Consider the following 13,245-nt stretch of genomic DNA (forward strand, 5'->3'; position numbering starts at 1 on the left):
GTGTTTGACAGGGTGTGGTGCTGTGAATGTATTGCTGATGGCTGTAACCTTATCAGTAAAAAATGTGGCTAATATATCTGCTGTCAGTGATGTGTCAGGTGGTGGAGGGGAGGGCAGAGAAGTGTGTTAAATGTTCTAAACAAGCTACGAAGTGTCTGTGGTGCTGTTGATTTTGGTCTGGTAATATGAAGTTTTTGCAGTTTTAACGCTATTTGAAAAAGTTATGCAGCAGAAGCTGATATTTACCTAGATCAGCTGGATCTTTAGATTTCCGCCATCTCCTCTCAGCTGCCCTGAGAACAGTCCGATGTTCACGAAGGATGTCAGACAGCCAGGGGCTGGGTGGTGTAGTCCGTGCTGGTCTAGAGGAGAGAGGACAGATGTTGTCTAGACAGGTTGTTAAAGTAGAGCTAAGTGTGTCTGTGGCAGTGTTCACATCAAGCATGGAAAATACATTTATTGTGGGAAGAGAGGCAGAGACATCAGTGGAAAGGCGAGAGGGTGAGAGGGAACGGAGGTTACGGCTAAAGGAAACCAAAGGTGGGGTCGGTTTTACAATGGATGGGAGAATCATGTTGAATTGAACAAAGTAGTGATCAGAAACATGTAAAGGTGTAACAAGAATATTAGAGGTGGTACAGTTACGTGTAAAAATGAGGTCCAGCTGGTTGCCCGACCTGTGAGTTGCTGTGGTGTGTAGTCTTTCCAAGTCAAATGAGGCCAGAAGAGTATTCAGTTCAATGGCCTGGGGTTTGTCCTGGTGTATGTTGAAATCACCAAGAACCACAAGTGGCCTGCCATCCTCTGGCAAGGAGGACAGCAGGACATCCAATTCCTCAAGAAAGCTTGTCAGCTGACCTGGGGGCGTATAGATGACAACAACATGTATTTTTGTGGGTTGCATTGTAGTAATGGCATGGAATTCAAAAGATGTATTGTTACATAGTGAAGCATGTGGTGAAAAAGTCCAGTTATTATGAATGAGCAATCTGTTCCCCACCCCTACCAGTATGTCGAGGGGTGTGGGAGAAGGAGAAGTTGTTAGAGAGAGCAGCAGGTGTTGCTGTATCCTCAGGACGTATCCATGTCTCTGTCAGTGCCAGGATGCTGAGGGTGGACTGCGTGGCTAAAGCCGGAATGAAGGCAGCTTTGTTCACAGCAGACTGGCAGTTCCAGAGTCCCACTGAGAACGAGAGTGGAGCAGGTGTTGAAGTGCAAAGCGGCCGTAGGGTTGTGTGGGTTGCGTTTTGTCTTGCATCTGTATCTTGTGAACGGTCTACAACAGATAACAGGGATGTGCTTGAAGGCATGTGTTATTAGTGAACTAGACATGTTAGTATGTATGTATAAGTAAAATAATAAAAGAGATAGAATAGAAAAATACTTAAGTGCTTTGGTGAGTAGTGCCTTGTCGGTGTCCTTGCTCGGTGGACTCAGCACAGGTAGACTCCGCTGGTCTTTACCCAAGTAGGTCTTCACACAGGAGGGCCACCACTTCCGCTGCCGCTTCTGCGCCAGCATTAAGTCCAATAAATAACAACTTTTACGAGCCGCTCAGTGGAAAAAAGCAGCCACGCTTTAATGCTACTTATCACAACAAAGCTAGTCACGTGGTCACCCGAAACCGAAACTCAGGGTTGCGCTGAACAAACGCAACTTCTGTACAGCGCAAATAAATTATGCTGCACTTAGCAATAAATAATACTCTGAAACCAGTGAAGCACTGTTTGCAGACACTAAAACGACGAAAGTTTTACACACACACAGGATAACCAACCCAAGTCTAAGCAAATCTAGCAACTAATCCTACGTGACAAGTTTAAACAAGTCTAGCAATTCTATCAGCGTAATACTATGGGACAAGTCAACACAAATATAGCGCAAGACACACCAAACACACGCCTAAGCTTAATCCGCGTAAAGACAGTAAACAAACAGCACCTGATCTAGCAATGAATACCACTATAACAACGTTAAAAACAATGAAATAAACACACTTACATACAACTGCAGACTCCTGTAGATAGATCGCTTCTCCTGAATGACTATGTTTCTAACAGTTTAAATAGTTTACCTGGCGCTGGCCACGCCTTTAATGCTACTTATCACAACAAAGCTAGTCACGTGGTCACCCGAAACCGAAACTCAGGGTTGCGCGGAACAAACGCAACTTCTGTACAGCGCAAATAAATTATGCTGCACTTAGCAATAAATAATACTCTGAAACCAGTGAAGCACTGTTTGCAGACACTAAAACGATCGAAAGTTTTACACACACACAGGATAACCAACCCAAGTCTAAGCAAATCTAGCAACTAATCCTACGTGACAAGTTTAAACAAGTCTAGCAATTCTATCAGCGTAATACTATGGGACAAGTCAACACAAATATAGCCAAGACACACCAAACACACGCCTAAGCTGACCCGCGTTAAAGACAGTAAACAAACAGCACCTGATCTAGCAATGAATACCACTATAACAACGTTAAAAACAATGAAATAAACACACTTACATACAACTGCAGACTCCTGTAGAAAGATCGCTTCTCCTGAGCGATCTTTCTACAGGAGACCCTTTAGATTCTTTACGCTGTCGACTTTTCAGTCTCGTTGCAAACCCCTTAGATTCTTTACGCTGTCGACTTTTCAGTCCCGTTGCAAACCCTTTAGATTCTTTACGCTGTCGACTTTTCAGTCTCGTTGCAAACCCCTTAGATTCTTTACGCTGTCGACTTTTCAGTCCCGTTGCACACCCTTTAGATTCATTACACTGTTGACTTTTCAGTCCCGTTTCACACCCTTTAGATTCATTACACTGTTGACTTTTCAGTCCCGTTTCACACCCTTTAGATTCATTACACTATTGACTTTTCAGTCCCGTTTCACACCCTTTAGATTCTTTACACTGTTGACTTTTCAGTCCCGTTTCACACCCTTTAGATTCATTACACTGTTGACTTTTCAGTCTCATTGCACACCTTTAGATTCTTTACGCTGTTGACTTTTCAGTATCGTTTCACACCCCTTAGATTCTTTACGCTGTTGACTTTTCAGTCTCATTGCACACCCTTTAGATTCTTTACACTGTTGACTTTTCAGTCTCATTGCACACCTTTAGATTCTTTATGCTGTTGACTTTTCAGTATCGTTTCACACCCTTAGATTGTTTACGCTGTTGACTTTTCAGTCTCATTGCACACCCTTTAGATTCATTACACTGTTGACTTTTCAGTCCCGTTTCACACCCTTTAGATTCTTTACACTGTTGACTTTTCAGTCTCGTTGCACACCCTTAGATTCTTTACACCGTTGACTTTTCAGTCCCGTTGCACACCCTTTAGATTCTTTACACTGTCGACTTTTCAGTCTCGTTGCACACCCCTTAGATTCTTTACACCGTTGACATTTCAGTCTCGTTGCACACCCCTTAGATTCTTTACAATGTCGACTTTTCAGTCTCGTTTCACACCCTTTAGATTCTTTACGCTGTCGACTTTTCAGTCCCGTTTCACACCCTTTAGATTCTTTACACTGTCGACTTTTCAGTCTCGTTGCACACCCTTTAGATTCTTTACGCTGTCGACTTTTCAGTCTCGTTGCACACCTTTAGATTCTTTACACTGTTGAATTTTCAGTCTCGTTTCACACTTTTTAGATTCTTTAAACTGCCGACTTTTCAGTATCGTTTCACACCCTTTAGACTCTTTACGCTGTCGACTTTTCAGTCTCGTTGCACACCCTTTAGATTCTTTACGCTGTCGACTTTTCAGTCTCGTTGCACACCCTTTAGATTCTTTACGCTGTCGACTTTTCAGTCTCGTTGCACACCCTTTAGATTCTTTACGCTGTCGACTTTTCAGTCTCGTTGCACACCCTTTAGATTCTTTACGCTGTCGACTTTTCAGTCTCGTTTCACACCCTTTAGATTCTTTACGCTGTCGACTTTTCAGTCTCGTTTCACACTTTTTAGATTCTTTAAACTGCCGACTTTTCAGTATCGTTTCACACCCTTTAGACTCTATACGCTGTCGCCTTTTCAGTCTCGTTGCACACCCTTTAGATTCTTTACGCTGTCGACTTTTCAGTCTCGTTGCACACCCTTTAGATTCTTTACGCTGTCGACTTTTCAGTCTCGTTGCACACCCTTTAGATTCTTTACGCTGTCGACTTTTCAGTCTCGTTGCACACCCTTTAGATTCTTTACGCTGTCGACTTTTCAGTCTCGTTTCACACCCTTTAGATTCTTTACGCTGTCGACTTTTCAGTCTCGTTTCACACCCTTTAGATTCTTTACGTTGTCGACTTTTCAGTCTCGTTTCACACCCTTTAGATTCTTTACGCTGTCGACTTTTCAGTCTCGTTGCACACCCTTTAGATTCTTTACGCTGTCGACTTTTCAGTCTCGTTTCACACCCTTTAGATTCTTTACGCTGTCGACTTTTCAGTCTCGTTGCAAACCCCTTAGATTCTTTACGCTGTCGACTTTTCAGTCCCGTTGCACACCCTTTAGATTCTTTACGCTGTCGACTTTTCAGTCCCGTTGCACACCCTTTAGATTCTTTACGCTGTCGACTTTTCAGTCCCGTTGCACACCCCTTAGACTCTTTACACCGTTGACATTTCAGTCTCGTTGCACACCCCTTAGATTCTTTACAATGTCGACTTTTCAGTCTCGTTTCACACCCTTTAGATTCTTTACGCTGTCGACTTTTCAGTCCCGTTTCACACCCTTTAGATTCTTTACACTGTCGACTTTTCAGTCCCGTTTCACACCCTTTAGATTCTTTACACTGTTGACTTTTCAGTCCCGTTTCACACCCTTTAGATTCTTTACACTGTTGACTTTTCAGTCCCGTTTCACACCCTTTAGATTCATTACACTATTGACTTTTCAGTCCCGTTTCACACCCTTTAGATTCATTACACTGTTGACTTTTCAGTCCCGTTTCACACCCTTTAGATTCATTACACTGTTGACTTTTCAGTCCCGTTTCACACCCTTTAGATTCATTACACTATTGACTTTTCAGTCCCGTTTCACACCCTTTAGATTCTTTACACTGTTGACTTTTCAGTCCCGTTTCACACCCTTTAGATTCATTACACTGTTGACTTTTCAGTCTCATTGCACACCTTTAGATTCTTTACGCTGTTGACTTTTCAGTATCGTTTCACACCCTTAGATTCTTTACGCTGTTGACTTTTCAGTCTCATTGCACACCCTTTAGATTCTTTACACTGTTGACTTTTCAGTCTCATTGCACACCTTTAGATTCTTTATGCTGTTGACTTTTCAGTATCGTTTCACACCCCTTAGATTGTTTACGCTGTTGACTTTTCAGTCTCATTGCACACCCTTTAGATTCATTACACTGTTGACTTTTCAGTCCCGTTTCACACCCTTTAGATTCTTTACACTGTTGACTTTTCAGTCTCGTTGCACACCCCTTAGATTCTTTACACCGTTGACTTTTCAGTCCCGTTGCACACCCTTTAGATTCTTTACACTGTCGACTTTTCAGTCTCGTTGCACACCCCTTAGATTCTTTACACCGTTGACATTTCAGTCTCGTTGCACACCCCTTAGATTCTTTACAATGTCGACTTTTCAGTCTCGTTTCACACCCTTTAGATTCTTTACGCTGTCGACTTTTCAGTCCCGTTTCACACCCTTTAGATTCTTTACACTGTCGACTTTTCAGTCTCGTTGCACACCCTTTAGATTCTTTACGCTGTCGACTTTTCAGTCTCGTTGCACACCTTTAGATTCTTTACACTGTTGAATTTTCAGTCTCGTTTCACACTTTTTAGATTCTTTAAACTGCCGACTTTTCAGTATCGTTTCACACCCTTTAGACTCTTTTACGCTGTCGACTTTTCAGTCTCGTTGCACACCCTTTAGATTCTTTACGCTGTCGACTTTTCAGTCTCGTTGCACACCCTTTAGATTCTTTACGCTGTCGACTTTTCAGTCTCGTTGCACACCCTTTAGATTCTTTACGCTGTCGACTTTTCAGTCTCGTTGCACACCCTTTAGATTCTTTACGCTGTCGACTTTTCAGTCTCGTTTCACACCTTTAGATTCTTTACGCTGTCGACTTTTCAGTCTCGTTTCACACTTTTTAGATTCTTTAAACTGCCGACTTTTCAGTATCGTTTCACACCCTTTAGACTCTTTACGCTGTCGCCTTTTCAGTCTCGTTGCACACCCTTTAGATTCTTTACGCTGTCGACTTTTCAGTCTCGTTGCACACCCTTTAGATTCTTTACGCTGTCGACTTTTCAGTCTCGTTGCACACCCTTTAGATTCTTTACGCTGTCGACTTTTCAGTCTCGTTGCACACCCTTTAGATTCTTTACGCTGTCGACTTTTCAGTCTCGTTTCACACCCTTTAGATTCTTTACGCTGTCGACTTTTCAGTCTCGTTTCACACCCTTTAGATTCTTTACGCTGTCGACTTTTCAGTCTCGTTTCACACCCTTTAGATTCTTTACGCTGTCGACTTTTCAGTCTCGTTGCACACCCTTTAGATTCTTTACGCTGTCGACTTTTCAGTCTCGTTTCACACCCTTTAGATTCTTTACGCTGTCGACTTTTCAGTCTCGTTGCAAACACCTTTAGATTCTTTACGCTGTCGACTTTTCAGTCCGTTGCACACCCTTTAGATTCTTTACGCTGTCGACTTTTCAGTCCGTTGCACACCCTTTAGATTCTTTCACGCTGTCGACTTTTCAGTCTCGTTGCACACCCTTTAGATTCTTTACGCTGTCGACTTTTCAGTCCGTTGCACACCCTTTAGATTCTTTACGCTGTCGACTTTTCAGTCCGATTCACACCCTTTAGATTCTTTACGCTGTCGACTTTTCAGTCTCGTTTCACACCCTTTAGATTCTTTACGCTGTCGACTTTTCAGTCCGATTCACACCCTTTAGATTCTTTACGCTGTCGACTTTTCAGTCCGTTTCACACCCTTTAGATTCTTTACGCTGTTGACTTTTCAGTCCCGTTTCACACCCTTTAGATTCTTTACGCTGTTGACTTTTCAGTCTCGTTTCACACCCTTTAGATTCTTTACGCTGTCGACTTTTCAGTCCGATTCACACCCTTTAGATTCTTTACGCTGTCGACTTTTCAGTCTCGTTGCACACCCTTTAGATTCTTTACGCTGTCGACTTTTCAGTCCGTTGCACACCTTTAGATTCTTTACGCTGTCGACTTTTCAGTCCGATTCACACCCTTTAGATTCTTTACGCTGTCGACTTTTCAGTCTCGTTTCACACCCTTTAGATTCTTTACGCTGTCGACTTTTCAGTCCGTTTCACACCCTTTAGATTCTTTACGCTGTCGACTTTTCAGTCTCGTTGCACACCCTTTAGATTCTTTACGCTGTCGACTTTTCAGTCTCGTTGCACACCCTTTAGATTCTTTACGCTGTCGACTTTTCAGTCCGTTGCACACCCTTTAGATTCTTTACGCTGTCGACTTTTCAGTCCCGTTGCACACCCTTTAGATTCTTTACGCTGTCGACTTTTCAGTCTCGTTGCACACCCTTTAGATTCTTTACGCTGTCGACTTTTCAGTCTCGTTGCACACCCTTTAGATTCTTTACGCTGTCGACTTTTCAGTCTCGTTGCACACCCTTTAGATTCTTTACGCTGTCGACTTTTCAGTCTCGTTGCACACCCTTTAGATTCTTTACGCTGTCGACTTTTCAGTCCGTTGCACACCCTTTAGATTCTTTACGCTGTCGACTTTTCAGTCTCGTTGCACACCCTTTAGATTCTTTACACTGTCGACTTTTCAGTCTCGTTTCACACCCTTTAGATTCTTTATGCTGTCGACTTTTCAGTCCCGTTTCACACCCTTTAGATTCTTTACACTGTCGACTTTTCAGTCCCGTTTCACACCCTTTAGATTCTTTACACTGTCGACTTTTCAGTCTCGTTGCACACCCTTTAGATTCATTACGCTGTCGACTTTTCAGTCTCGTTTCACACCCTTTAGATTCTTTACACTGTAGACTTTTCAGTCCCGATTCACACCCTTTAGATTCTTTACGCTGTCGACTTTTCAGTCTCGTTGCAAACCCCTTAGATTCTTTACGCTGTCGACTTTTCAGTCCCGTTGCACACCCTTTAGATTCTTTACGCTGTCGACTTTTCAGTCCCGTTGCACAACCTTTAGATTCTTTACGGCTGTCGACTTTTCAGTCCGTTGCACACCCTTTAGATTCTTTACGCTGTCGACTTTTCAGTCCCGTTGCACACCCTTTAGATTCTTTCACGCTGTCGACTTTTCAGTCCGTTGCACACCCTTTAGATTCTTTACGCTGTCGACTTTTCAGTCTCGTTGCACACCCTTTAGATTCTTTACGCTGTCGACTTTTCAGTCCCGTTGCACACCCTTTAGATTCTTTACGCTGTCGACTTTTCAGTCCGTTGCACACCCTTTAGATTCTTTACGCTGTCGACTTTTCAGTCTCGTTGCACACCCTTTAGATTCTTTACACTGTCGACTTTTCAGTCTCGTTTCACACCCTTTAGATTCTTTACGCTGTCGACTTTTCAGTCCGTTTCACACCCTTTAGATTCTTTACACTGTTGACTTTTCAGTCCGTTTCACACCCTTTAGATTCATTACACTGTTGACTTTTCAGTCTCGTTTCACACCCTTTAGATTCTTTACACTGTTGACTTTTCAGTCTCGTTTCACACCCTTTAGATTCATTACACTGTCGACTTTTCAGTCCCGTTTCACACCCTTTAGATTCTTTACACTGTTGACTTTTCAGTCCCGTTTCACACCCTTTAGATTCTTTACACTGTCGACTTTTCAGTCTCGTTGCACACCCTTTAGATTCTTTACACTGTCGACTTTTCAGTCTCGTTTCACACCCTTTAGATTCTTTACGCTGTCGACTTTTCAGTCCGTTTCACACCCTTTAGATTCTTTACACTGTCGACTTTTCAGTCTCGTTGCACACCCTTTAGATTCTTTACGCTGTCGACTTTTCAGTCTCGTTGCACACCTTTAGATTCTTTACACTGTTGAATTTTCAGTCTCGTTTCACACTTTTTAGATTCTTTAAACTGCCGACTTTTCAGTATCGTTTCACACCCTTTAGACTCTTTACGCTGTCGACTTTTCAGTCTCGTTGCACACCCTTTAGATTCTTTACGCTGTCGACTTTTCAGTCTCGTTGCACACCCTTTAGATTCTTTACGCTGTCGACTTTTCAGTCTCGTTGCACACCCTTTAGATTCTTTACGCTGTCGACTTTTCAGTCTCGTTGCACACCCTTTAGATTCTTTTACGCTGTCGACTTTTCAGTCTCGTTTCACACCCTTTAGATTCTTTACGCTGTCGACTTTTCAGTCTCGTTTCACACCCTTTAGATTCTTTACGCTGTCGACTTTTCAGTCTCGTTTCACACCCTTTAGATTCTTTACGCTGTCGACTTTTCAGTCTCGTTGCACACCCTTTAGATTCTTTACGCTGTCGACTTTTCAGTCTCGTTGCACACCCTTTAGATTCTTTACGCTGTCGACTTTTCAGTCTCGTTGCACACCCTTTAGATTCTTTACGCTGTCGACTTTTCAGTCCGTTGCACACCCTTTAGATTCTTTACGCTGTCGACTTTTCAGTCCGTTGCACACCCTTTAGATTCTTTACGCTGTCGACTTTTCAGTCTCGTTTCACACCCTTTAGATTCTTTACACTGTCGACTTTTCAGTCTCGTTTCACACCCTTTAGATTCTTTACGCTGTCGACTTTTCAGTCTCGTTTCACACCCTTTAGATTCTTTACACTGTCGACTTTTCAGTCTCGTTGCACACCCTTTAGACTCTATACGCTGTCGCCTTTTCAGTCTCGTTGCACACCCTTTAGATTCTTTACGCTGTCGACTTTTCAGTCTCGTTGCACACCCTTTAGATTCTTTACGCTGTCGACTTTTCAGTCTCGTTGCACACCCTTTAGATTCTTTACGCTGTCGACTTTTCAGTCTCGTTGCACACCCTTTAGATTCTTTACGCTGTCGACTTTTCAGTCTCGTTTCACACCCTTTAGATTCTTTACGCTGTCGACTTTTCAGTCTCGTTTCACACCCTTTAGATTCTTTACGCTGTCGACTTTTCAGTCTCGTTTCACACCCTTTAGATTCTTTACGCTGTCGACTTTTCAGTCTCGTTGCACACCCTTTAGATTCTTTACGCTGTCGACTTTTCAGTCTCGTTGCACACCCTTTAGATTCTTTACGCTGTCGACTTTTCAGTCTCGTTGCAAACCCTTTAGATTCTTTACGCTGTCGACTTTTCAGTCCGTTGCACACCCTTTAGATTCTTTACGCTGTCGACTTTTCAGTCCGTTGCACACCCTTTAGATTCTTTACGCTGTCGACTTTTCAGTCTCGTTGCACACCCTTTAGATTCTTTACGCTGTCGACTTTTCAGTCCGTTGCACACCCTTTAGATTCTTTACGCTGTCGACTTTTCAGTCCGTTTCACACCCTTTAGATTCTTTACGCTGTCGACTTTTCAGTCTCGTTTCACACCCTTTAGATTCTTTACGCTGTCGACTTTTCAGTCTCGTTTCACACCCTTTAGATTCTTTACGCTGTCGACTTTTCAGTCCGTTTCACACCCTTTAGATTCTTTACGCTGTTGACTTTTCAGTCTCGTTTCACACCCTTTAGATTCTTTACGCTGTTGACTTTTCAGTCTCGTTTCACACCCTTTAGATTCTTTACGCTGTCGACTTTTCAGTCTCGTTTCACACCCTTTAGATTCTTTACGCTGTCGACTTTTCAGTCTCGTTGCACACCCTTTAGATTCTTTACGCTGTCGACTTTTCAGTCCCGTTGCACACCCTTTAGATTCTTTACGCTGTCGACTTTTCAGTCCCGTTTCACACCCTTTAGATTCTTTACACTGTCGACTTTTCAGTCCCGTTTCACACCCTTTAGATTCTTTACGCTGTCGACTTTTCAGTCCCGTTGCAAACCCTTTAGATTCTTTACGCTGTCGACTTTTCAGTCTCTTGCACACCCTTTAGATTCTTTACGACTGTCGACTTTTCAGTCTCGTTGCACACCCTTTAGATTCTTTACGCTGTCGACTTTTCAGTCCCGTTGCACACCCTTTAGATTCTTTACGCTGTCGACTTTTCAGTCTCGTTTCACACCCTTTAGATTCTTTACGCTGTCGACTTTTCAGTCCGTTGCACACCCTTTAGATTCTTTACGCTGTCGACTTTTCAGTCTCGTTTCACACCCTTTAGATTCTTTACGCTGTCGACTTTTCAGTCTCGTTGCACACCCTTTAGATTCTTTACGCTGTCGACTTTTCAGTCTCGTTGCACACCCTTTAGATTCTTTACGCTGTCGACTTTTCAGTCTCGTTGCACACACTTTAGATTCTTTACACTGTCGAATTTTCAGTCTCGTTTCACACCCTTTAGATTATTTACGCTGTCGACTTTTCAGTCCCGTTTCACACCCTTTAGATTCTTTATGCTGTCGACTTTTCAGTCCCGTTTCACACCCTTTAGATTCTTTACACTGTCGACTTTTCAGTCTCGTTGCACACCCTTTAGATTCATTACGCTGTCGACTTTTCAGTCTCGTTTCACACCCTTTAGATTCTTTACGCTGTCGACTTTTCAGTCCCGATTCACACCCTTTAGATTCTTTACGCTGTCGACTTTTCAGTCTCGTTGCACACCCTTTAGATTCTTTACGCTGTCGACTTTTCAGTCCGTTGCACACCCTTTAGATTCTTTACGCTGTCGACTTTTCAGTCCCGTTGCACAACCTTTAGATTCTTTCACGCTGTCGACTTTTCAGTCTCGTTGCACACCCTTTAGATTCTTTACGCTGTCGACTTTTCAGTCCGTTGCACACCCTTTAGATTCTTTACGCTGTCGACTTTTCAGTCCGTTGCACACCCTTTAGATTCTTTACGCTGTCGACTTTTCAGTCCGTTGCACACCCTTTAGATTCTTTACGCTGTCGACTTTTCAGTCTCGTTTCACACCCTTTAGATTCTTTACGCTGTCGACTTTTCAGTCCGTTGCACACCCTTTAGATTCTTTACGCTGTCGACTTTTCAGTCCGTTGCACACCCTTTAGATTCTTTACGCTGTCGACTTTTCAGTCTCGTTGCACACCCTTTAGATTCTTTACAGCTGTCGACTTTTCAGTCTCGTTTCACACCCTTTAGATTCTTTACGCTGTCGACTTTTCAGTCCGTTTCACACCCTTTAGATTCTTTACACTGTTGACTTTTCAGTCCCGTTTCACACCCTTTAGATTCATTACACTGTTGACTTTTCAGTCTCGTTTCACACCCTTTAGATTCTTTACACTGTTGACTTTTCAGTCCCGTTTCACACCCTTTAGATTCATTACACTGTCGACTTTTCAGTCCGTTTCACACCCTTTAGATTCTTTACACTGTTGACTTTTCAGTCCCGTTTCACACCCTTTAGATTCTTTACACTGTCGACTTTTCAGTCTCGTTGCACACCCTTTAGATTCTTTACACTGTCGACTTTTCAGTCTCGTTTCACACCCTTTAGATTCTTTACGCTGTCGACTTTTCAGTCCCGTTTCACACCCTTTAGATTCTTTACACTGTCGACTTTTCAGTCTCGTTGCACACCCTTTAGATTCTTTACGCTGTCGACTTTTCAGTCTCGTTGCACACCTTTAGATTCTTTACACTGTTGAATTTTCAGTCTCGTTTCACACTTTTTAGATTCTTTAAACTGCCGACTTTTCAGTATCGTTTCACACCCTTTAGACTCTTTACGCTGTCGACTTTTCAGTCTCGTTGCACACCCTTTAGATTCTTTACGCTGTCGACTTTTCAGTCTCGTTGCACACCCTTTAGATTCTTTACGCTGTCGACTTTTCAGTCTCGTTGCACACCCTTTAGATTCTTTACGCTGTCGACTTTTCAGTCTCGTTGCACACCCTTTAGATTCTTTACGCTGTCGACTTTTCAGTCTCGTTTCACACCCTTTAGATTCTTTACGCTGTCGACTTTTCAGTCTCGTTTCACACCCTTTAGATTCTTTACGCTGTCGACTTTTCAGTCTCGTTTCACACCCTTTAGATTCTTTACGCTGTCGACTTTTCAGTCTCGTTGCACACCCTTTAGATTCTTTACGCTGTCGACTTTTCAGTCTCGTTTCACACCCTTTAGATTCTTTACGCTGTCGACTTTTCAGTCTCGTTGCAAA

General features: G+C 42.9%; 1 long non-coding RNA gene across 1 annotated transcript; it reads right to left on the reverse strand.

The window, feature by feature from the left end:
- Positions 1-246: 246 nt before the first annotated feature.
- On the reverse strand, positions 247-1,126 carry LOC127635472 (uncharacterized). Its single transcript, XR_007969479.1, has 3 exons — positions 1,007-1,126; positions 678-858; positions 247-362 (listed from the first exon to the last, which is right to left on the reverse strand). It is a non-coding gene; the product is annotated as an uncharacterized LOC127635472 (long non-coding RNA).
- Positions 1,127-13,245: the final 12,119 nt, after the last annotated feature.

This window comes from Xyrauchen texanus, chromosome 4 (assembly GCF_025860055.1).
Source record: "Xyrauchen texanus isolate HMW12.3.18 chromosome 4, RBS_HiC_50CHRs, whole genome shotgun sequence".
NCBI classification, from domain to species: domain Eukaryota; kingdom Metazoa; phylum Chordata; class Actinopteri; order Cypriniformes; family Catostomidae; genus Xyrauchen; species Xyrauchen texanus.